Genomic DNA, 10000 nt, shown 5'->3' with positions numbered 1-10000 from the left:
CCCACAAACTGCTCTGCAAGGTAATTCTGAAGTATTTGGAGCCCCAAAGGGCCTCATTCAGCACCTACTCATGGCAGTGCTAAAAACAAAATAAGAGCAATGGAGCCTACCCATCTGCTCCCCAAGGAAGACAGAGTTCCTATCGTCATAAATTCAGATATGTTAGCCACTTCTGGTTCAAAGTAAATCATGGACCTGGAGGAAAGTCCTCTAACCAAAATTACAAGATGGGTGATCAAGCACTACATATTAACGAGATAATGAAAAAAAAACACTCCATGCCAAGGAATGGAGAAGACAAAAAAATGCCATAAGACGAGGGCAAAAAGCCTTTGTTCACACTGGATCAATCTCACCACGACCACGGTACCAAGTCTATACAGATAAGGATTATGCGTGACACTGGACATGAAAAGACTGTCCTGTATTAAGCAGTCTTACCGTTTGATGAATCATCTGCTTCCACTCCACCCTTTGTAGCAGCAACAGAACCCAAGAACTTAACCTGAACTACTTTCACAAGTAACTCTCCATTCAACATGACATTCAATCTAGCACCACCCTCTCCTCTTGTGCACCTCATAGCTTCACTCTTACCCACATTTACTTGCAACTTCCATTGCTCACACCCCCTTCCAAACTCTGACACTTATCGACACAGCTCCTCCTCTAAGTATACAACCCATAAAGTATCATATGCAAACAACAACTAATTTAGCTCCCACTCATAATTACTCCTCTGTATCAGTTTCAATCCTCAACCAAACATTTGAGCATTCACCTCACTTACAGCTCCATCAACAAAAATTGAACAACCATTGCAATATCACACATCCCTGTCTCAGTCCAACTCTCACTGGAAACCACTCACTTACTTCATTCCCTATCCTAACACGCACTTTTCTGCCTACGTATAAACTCTTCACGGCTTGCAACAGCCTTCCTCTAATTCCATATAACCTCATCACATTCCACACAACATCCCTATCAGCTTTATCGTAAGCATTTTTTAAATCTATTTATGAAAAATATACTTCCTTACATATTGCTAAATATTTCTTGCATGTCTGCCTAACTATATAAACCTGATCTATACATCCTTTACCTCTTCAAAAGCCACCTTGCACTTCTAAGATTGCATGCTCCGTTATATACTTAATCCAATCAATTAACATTAGCATTAACATTAACATAAACTTTACCAACCACACCACTAAACAAACTGACATCCCCATCCCCTAGAATCATAACAGTTATGATCATTTCCCTTACCTTTGTATAGTGGAGGACAAATCCACTCACACACAGTCAAATGGCTCCTTTAACATCTTAGACGTCGCATAATCAATACAAGGTGCTTTTCCTGTTCTCGTTTCATCTTGTGCCCTCTCCACTTTTCTTGTAATCTCTCTCATTTTTATCTTCCTTCACTGGTACCTCAACACCAGCAACAAGAATTGCATCTGTCTCACTATCATCCTCAACACTCAGCAACCTTTCAACATATTCAGCCCACCTTTGTTTCACCTTTCAACAACCATACATTTTCATCTTTGCTTCGGCTGCCTTCCGTTACTTACAATTTTTTCTCTAATCTATATCTTTATTATTTCTCTGTACTGTCACTATGCAGCCATTCTTTAAATGCCCTCCTTTTCTCTTCCAACTTCAACTTCACTCCGTCATTCAACCTTTCACTACCCTTCCTCATACTGCCTCCAAAAATCCCTCTTGACACACACATCACTTGCATTTCAAAAACAATTTCTTATACTAACTTCCAATCATTATCTAGATTAACAGGAATAAGTAATCTAATAGACCTCAAATTCTTATCTAACAAATTAAGATGAGATTCAGTCAGTTAGTTGTGAAATAAGAAATTCACCAACAAGTTTATTATAACACGTTATATATAATAGTTTTCCGACGGCATTTCTTTGGTCACCCGTCTTGTACGGTTATTGTGACAACAAAAATCTCCCCATTTTACATATTTCTGTTGGAATAAAGAGAGTTACAATATTTATATAGTGTGTACGTGCGCAGATGACTAGAAACTGATGCGTTTGTTAATGCTGCGGCATTTTAGAGTGCCTGAGCGGGCCCAAAGTTTCCCGAAAAGTAGGGGCAACCTGGAAATAGACATGGGGTAACCTGACGCACACATATGTACTTGCTTCGGCAGTACATATACTAAAATTGGAACGATACAGAGAAGATTAGCATGGCCCCTGCGCAAGGATGACACGCAAAATCGTGAAGCGTTCCACATTTTTAGTCTCATACCCCTGAAAAAATTAAATTCGAAGACCAAAATCAGTTAAAGTAAAAATTAACTTTATTATAAACAAAAGAACATCATAAATACCACAGTTGGCTCATCCGTTGTCCGCGCGCCACACACTCAAAGGCGGCAGTTCGATCCCGAGAGCGGCCGCGCGTTCTAATTGCCACCTGGACGGCCACGGTCGAGACTCCCCACCGCCGATTCGTTGTACTCTTTTCACTTATAGGCTGTCATAACATATGCATATATATATATATATATATATATATATATATATATATATATATATATATATATATATATATATATATATATAATTGCGGGATATTATATCAACATGAAAACAAACAAAATCCTAAAAATAAATAAATATATATATAATTACCCTGTATATAATATTATATCAATCAGTAATCACTCGATAAAGAAATTATATTGTCGAAAAAGTTCCGTAGTCATAGAACAAATGAAGAAAAGAAAATATAGTTTTTCTGATGTAAGTAAGCCTTTGGTTAACAAAGGCTTACTTACATCAGAAAAACCAAAGTAGTTGAGAAAATACGAGGATTCCAGTAGGTAACACATTGACGCCACTAAAACAATACCTTTCAATGGAAAATTATATATATATATATATATATATATATATATATATATATATATATATATATATATATATATATATATACATATGTAAATATACAAATATATATATATATATATACAAATATATATATATATATATATATATATATATATATATATATATATATATATATATATATATATATATATATAATATACACATATATGTACTTACATACATATACATGTATTATTATTTTCTCGCATGGTTTATTTATCTTCTTATTACCTTTCCTAACTGGGCTATTTTCTCCTACTGGAGCCCTTGGGCTTAGAGCATCTTGCTTTTCCAACAAGGGTTGTAGCTTAGATAATAATAATATTAATAATAATAATAATAATAATAATAATAATAATAATAATAATAATAATAATAATAATAAGAAGAAGAAGAAGAATATACATGCAAAACAGCTAGAGGGAAAATACAAATAGGAAATATAAGGTTAGGTCCAGACTAAGTTCGTGCTACTTCAAAGGAATGATTTATTGAACAAGGTCTCTTTACATTTCATATGGTACAATAAACGTACGAACATACAGAGATATATTTACAAAACAATACTTCATACTCAGACCAGCTACCTGGCCTGTATTCTCGGGTATTTGCGGGAGGAGTTCATAGCTCATTAGCCTTGTGTCAGAAAGGGTCATTTCGGATGACAGGTAATTTTCTAGGCTTCCAATACACTTTCTTTTATATTGATGGGAGATAAACTTATCTTTAGAAATGCATAAGCAAAATCTCACACACAAACACACACACACACACACACACATATATATATATATATATATATATATATATATATATATATATATATATATATATATATATACATATATATATATATATATATATATATATATATATATATATATACATACATATATACATATGCAAATATACACACATATACATATACAAACATCTATATATATATATATATATATATATATATATATATATATATATATATATATACATATATACACATGTATGCACATACATGTATACATACACGTATGCCAATACATGTATATGTAAGTGTCTGTATCTATATACACACTTACATATACATGTTTGCGCAAATGATTAATCCTGGCATTACTGTGTAGATTATCAATATCAATATCAGATTTAAGATCCAAAACTATCATCTATTTGCTTTGAAAAAAAATCCTTACGAAAACAATGAAACACAAATATATATTTTCATCAGGTATGCCATTCAAGCAACAATATCTTGTATTTATCTTGTATTTTTTACTATATAAAGATGCCAAAACTAAAACAAAATATTCAAAGTAAATTGCAAGGCCAGAACTACGTCTGTATAGAAAGAAGGCATGAGAATAAAGAAAAAAAAAAGTGTCAAGAATATTCTTAATGAAGAGAATTGGGCGACTGTACTATACAGAGATAATAAGTTCAATTGCTGCCGATAACTGTATTCATATATCCGATGTATTTATCTCTCTCTCTCTCTCTCTCTCTCTCTCTCTGTATGTATGTATGTATGTATATACAAACATACACACACATTATTTATATATATATATATATATATATATATATATATATATATATATATATATATATATATATATATATATATATATATATATATATATATATATATATATATACCGACAAACGACAGAGCCTCTAGACAAACGATAGAGCCTCTAGACAAACGATAGAGCCTCTACAATCTTGAAATTTATTAATACAAGCAGACAGTTGACACAACTACAGGTTGATTAAAAAGTGCGACGCGAATGTTCAGTAAGTAGCAAGGGATAATCCGTAGAGAGGTCCAAAAACCACTCCGAGTATACAGCTCCCACGAGACATTCGGGAGCACAGGTCAACAGGGGTAAACAGGAGCATCTAAACAATACACAGGTTATTTGACAACGTAGTGGACAATGTCAGCTTTCCTGACCATGGGGAAACACAAAAGCCTTTAATTTGACCACCTTAAGATATCCCCCATCTCAGAAAGGGTCACAGATATACAATGCATACATACATATATACAGTATGTATATATACTTATACATACAAACATATATATTAAATAAAATATATACACATAAATATACATATATATGCATACACACATACTCATGATGAAAAAAAAAGAGCAAAATCTTAAAATCAGAGAAAATTATACTAAATGGTGGGGCGTAAATGTTAGGCTAATTATCATCGTCAATAACATTCCATCCATCTCATAAATGTTAATTACAAATCTGAAAAAGAAAAAAAACACACGTCTGACACTCTTGAGATGGTGACTAAATAAACAATAAACAAATGATGTTTTGATGTCGGAGAAAAGACACCAAATATTTATTTTCGAGTTGGTGTTCAGACTAAAATTGTATTTGCTATTCTGGACACTGACTACTGGAAGTAGCTTTTAAAAAAACTTTATAAGAATAAACGCACACATATATACATACATATATACATATACATAAACACACACACACACACATATATATATATATATATATATACACAGATTTGCATTATATATAAATAGAACTTTTTCCCTTAAATTTCATATTCAAATTCTGGGATAAACTGAAAACATGGTAATAAAAAATAAAAACCAACATTCGAAAATACGACTGACTTAAAAAGGTGACAAATTATAAGTATACAGTATATATATATATATATATATATATATATATATATATATATATATATATATATATGTAAATATATATATATATATATATATATATATATATATATATATATATATATATATATATATATATATATATATATATATATATTATTGTGCAAAGCTATCACATTTGCCACTTACCTTTGTCAAACCAAAATTCAAATACACACATTATCCAATATAACTAAATTTTCAGAAACATTTAATAAAAAAAAAAATGACATGAGAAGTATTAAACGACTAGAGCAAAAATAATTACTTCTGCAAAAAACGCAGTTCTTCAACTTAAAGAACATCTGGGTTGAGCAAACCGATCGCATAGAGTTTCAGTAGATTACAAATTCAATCTAAATGATACAGATCACCAACCTCTAAGTAGAAGAGACTCTTTAGTTATGGTAAGCAGCTCTTGTAGGAGAAGGACACTCCAAAATCAAACCATTGTTCTCTAATCTTGGGTAGTGCCAAAGCCTCTCTCCCATGGTCTTTCACTGTCTTGGGTTAGAGTTCTTTTGCTTGAGGGTACACTCGGATACACTATTCTATCTAATTTCTCTTCCTCTTGTCTTGTTAAAGTTTTTATAGTTTATATAGGAAATATCTATTTTAATGTTGTTACTGTTCTTAATATATTTTAATTTTCCTCGTTTCCTTTCCTCACAGGGCTGTTTTCCCTGTTGGGGCCCCTGGGCTTATAGCATCACTCTTTTCCAACTAGGGTTGTAGCTTAGCAAATAATAATAATAATAATAATAATAATAATAATAATAATAATGATAATAATAATAATGTACTCCATTTTAATCTAAAGTTATCACATTCTTTGTCAAGTTGACTATTTTCCCTGTTGGAGCCCCTGGGCTTACAGGATCCTGCTTTACCAACTAGGGTTGTAGCTTACCAAGTAATAATAATAGTGATTATTCAGTTATTCTTTCGGGAAAATAATTCTTAAAAAAAAAATATATTTTTAATAATTCCGACGAGGGGGGCATTTATATGTTTGCAAGTTGTAGTGATCAAATAGGCCTTTTCATTTGTCTTTTCATTTCTTCTTTCGCGAAATGTGCACACAATCATGAATAAAGCAAAACTATTTCATTTTTCATTTTCCTCATTGGGCTATTTTCCTTGTTGGAGCCCTCACGATTATAGCATTATGCTTTTCCATCTAGGGTTGTAGCTTAGCAAGTAATAGTAATGGTAATGGAAATAGTAATAGTAATAATAACAAAAACAACAACAACAACAATTATCATAATAATAATATGGAAAAGTCAATTTCATAAATGTCTCATAAAAATAAAGGAAAATAAAGTAAAATGAATTTTGCACTGTTTCTTTGCCGGCATCATCTCACTGAGAAGGAATATTTTGACAATTAAATATGGATTTCCTTCCTATATTGATTCAGTTTTTTTTCTTACGAGGCGACAAACATCTAAAAGGCTCTGTAATTAACTGACATATTTATACCCTCTTGAAAATCAGTCTTTATTCCTTCAAAGATTTTCATAAAATTCTACTTATTTCTGTAGTAGTTTACCTGGACAAGGCCAGCCGGCCAGACACGGGTACTTCTATACTGTATACCAAGGTCTATAGACCTTGCTATATACCATAAGCTATACTTAATCAGGTAACTATTAAAAGTACAAATGTTTCCACTCATATATAAGTATACTTCACAAGTATCGTTACCATAATGTGTATAACCAATACAGAATACTTTCCATTTCTAAAGTCTTCCTCTGAGGAAAAATAAATGTAAGTTGTCTTAAAAAAAAAAAAAAAAAAAGACGGTTCACCTAAACCGCTTGAAGGCCTGTTCTAGCCATTCTCAACTAGCGGCGATTGTTCTTTTCCCCCTTTCATTATAATTTAGGCTTAAAAATTTCCATAAAATGTTATTTTATTGTTTTTATTATCATTATCATTACTAACTAACCTACAACCAGTTGGAAAAGAAAAATGCTAGAAGACCGAAGGTTCAAAGCGAAAACAAAAAGTTCAACAAGAAAGGAAATAAAGAAATAAATAAACTATAAGAGAAGTAATGAATAATTAATATAAAATATCTTACGATTAGTAACAACGTTAAAATAAATGTCATATATAAACTATAAGGGAAGACTTATGTCAGCCTGCTCTACATACAAACACTCGTTGCAAATTAGAACTTCTCAAGTTCCACCGATTTAACTGCCTGATTAGGAAGATCCTTCCACAATCTGGTCACAATGATCATGCCACAATATGATCACAATTGCAACAAAACCTTTAGAATACTGTGTAGGATTGAGCCTTGGGATGGGCTTATTGCCAGAAGTTCTGGAACTTTAGGAAAAGATAATGGGTTATTTTGCCTCAGGATGGTGGAACTTTAGGAAAAGATAATGGGTTATTTTGCCTCAGGATGGTGCCTACCTTCATTCCCCACAAACTGCTCTGCAAGGTAATTCTGAAGTATTTGGAGCCCCAAACAGCTTCATTCAGCACCTACTCATGGCAGTGCTAAAAACAAAATAAGAGCAATGGAGCCTACCCATCTGCTCCCCAAGGAAGACAGAGTTCCTATCGTCATAAATACAGATATGTTAGCCCCTTCTGGTTCAAAGTAAATCATGGACCGGGAGGAAAGTCATCTAACCATAATTACAAGATGGGTGATCAAGCACTACATATTAACGAGATAATGAAAAAAAAACACTCCATGCCAAGGAATGGAGAAGACAAAAAAATGCCATAAGACGAGGGCAAAAAGCCTTTGTTCACAATGGATCAATCTCACCACGACCACGGTACCAAGTCTGTACAGATAAGGATTATGCGTGACACTGGAGCTGAACAGACTGCCCTGTATTAAGCAGTCTTACCGTTTGATGAATCATCTGCTTCCACTCCACCCTTTGCAGCAGCAACAGAACCCAAGAACTTAACCTGAACTACTTTCACAAGTAACTCTCCATTCAACATGACATTCAATCTAGCACCACCCTCTCCTCTTGTGCACCTCATAGCTTCACTCTTACCAACATTTACTTGCAACTTCCTTTGCTCACACCCCCTTCCAAACTCTGACACTTATCGACACAGCTCCTCCTCTAAGTATACAACCTATAAAGTATCATATGCAAACAACAACTAATTTAGCTCCCACTCATAATTACTCCTCTGTATCAGTTTCAATCCTTAACCAAACACTTGAGCATTCACCTCACTTACAGCTCCATCAACAAAAATTGAACAACCATTGCAACATCACACATCCCTGTCTCAGCCCAACTCTCACTGGAAACCACTCACTTACTTCATTCCCTATCCTAACACGCACTTTTCTGCCTACGTATAAACTCTTCACGGCTTGCAACAGCCTTCCTCTAATTCCATATAACCTCATCACATTCCACACAACATCCCTATCAGCTTTATCGTAAGCATTTTCTAAATCTATTTATGAAAAATATACTTCCTTACATTTTGCTAAATATTTCTTGCATGTCTGCCTAACTATATAAACCTGATCCATACATCCTTTACCTCTTCAAAAGCCACCTTGCACTTCTAAGATTGCATCCTCTGTTATATACTTAATCATATCAATTAACATTAACATAAACTTTGCCAACCATACCACTATACAAACTAACATCCCCTAGAATAATAATGCAGTAGTTATGACCATTTCCCTACCTTTGTATAGTGGAGGACAAATCCACACACACACACAGTCAAATGGCTCCTTTACCATCTTAGACATCGCATAATCAATACAAGGTGCTTTTCCTGTTCTCGTTTCATCTTGTGCCCTCTCCACTTCTCTTGTAATCTCTCTCATTTTTATCTTCCTTCACTGGTCCCCCAATACCTGCAACAAGAATTGCATCTGTCTCACTATCATCCTCAACACTCAGCAACCTTTAAACATATTCAGCCCACCTTGTTTCACCTTTCAACAACCATACATTTTCATCTTTGCTTCGGCTGCCTTCCGTTACTTACAATTTTTTTCTCTAATCTATATCTTTATTATTTCTCTGTACTGTCACTATGCAGCCATTCTTTAAATGCCATCTTTTTCTCTTTCACGTTCAACTTCACTCCGTCATTCAACCTTTCACTACCCTTCCTCATACTGCCTCCAAAAATCCCTCTTGACACACACATCACTTGCATTTCAAAAACAATTTCTTATACTAACTTCCAATCCTTATCTAGATCAACAGGAATAAGTAATATAATAGACCTCAAATTCTTATCTAACAAATTAAGATGAGATTCAGTCAGTTGTGAAATAAGAAATTCACCAACAAGTTTATTATAACAAGTTACATATAATAGTTTTCCGACGGCATTT

The 10000-nt window shown here is 33.3% G+C and overlaps 1 non-coding gene across 1 annotated transcript; it reads left to right on the top strand.

Moving 5' to 3' along the window:
• Positions 1 to 2172: 2172 nt before the first annotated feature.
• LOC137623930 (U6 spliceosomal RNA) lies at positions 2173 to 2279 on the top strand. The gene has a single exon (XR_011040688.1). It is a non-coding gene; the product is annotated as a U6 spliceosomal RNA (small nuclear RNA).
• The last annotated feature ends 7721 nt before the right edge of the window (positions 2280 to 10000 follow it).

This window comes from Palaemon carinicauda, chromosome 30, assembly GCF_036898095.1.
Source record: "Palaemon carinicauda isolate YSFRI2023 chromosome 30, ASM3689809v2, whole genome shotgun sequence".
NCBI lineage: Eukaryota > Metazoa > Arthropoda > Malacostraca > Decapoda > Palaemonidae > Palaemon > Palaemon carinicauda.
Note: the sequence above shows the minus strand (reverse complement) of the source record. Positions and strands in the feature narration are given on the sequence as shown.